This window comes from Belonocnema kinseyi, chromosome 4 (assembly GCF_010883055.1).
Source record: "Belonocnema kinseyi isolate 2016_QV_RU_SX_M_011 chromosome 4, B_treatae_v1, whole genome shotgun sequence".
NCBI lineage: Eukaryota > Metazoa > Arthropoda > Insecta > Hymenoptera > Cynipidae > Belonocnema > Belonocnema kinseyi.
The window spans coordinates 48,642,997-48,643,636 of NC_046660.1; positions in this window are offsets into that span (position 1 = coordinate 48,642,997).

The window sequence follows — 640 nt, forward strand, 5'->3', positions numbered from 1 at the left end:
TCAATATTAATAAAAGATAATTATATTCCTTTACATTATGGATATCACTTGCCGGATTTTAACCACTAAATAAATAAGTGCATTTGCAAGTCTACCAAAGTAAATTTTGATGCCTCATGAATAGAAGCCAATATATACATTCTAAATTTTATGATTAGAAATTTTTCAATCATAATAATGCTCTCATTGATTACCTCATCAGATATAATCATTATCCTTTAATGGCTATATATTTATATTTATTTTTTCTACAAAATTCCATTGCGAATTACGAAATATGTCTAATATTTTTAATTCTTTCTAGAAAATGTGCAATCTGCACAATCCAGAAAATTGGCTTTACTGCTTATTTTAACAAAATCGTAAATTGAAAAAATGTTTGTTCAGATTTATACTTCTATATCATCACTGACGTAAAAGGATTATAACCACCAACAAATTAAAAATCATTTTGAGGCTCACGGGAATGTCTTCTACAAAAGGTTCAAAACCTTTAATTTTTAATTCCGTAGAAGGAATAGAAGACATCATCGTATTTAACTAATACGAGGGTGGATTGATAAGTTTCCGGCCTGACCAAGAAAAACAACGTTTTTAAGAATTTTTTTTTTTATTTCTCAACATAATCTCCTCCAAGGCT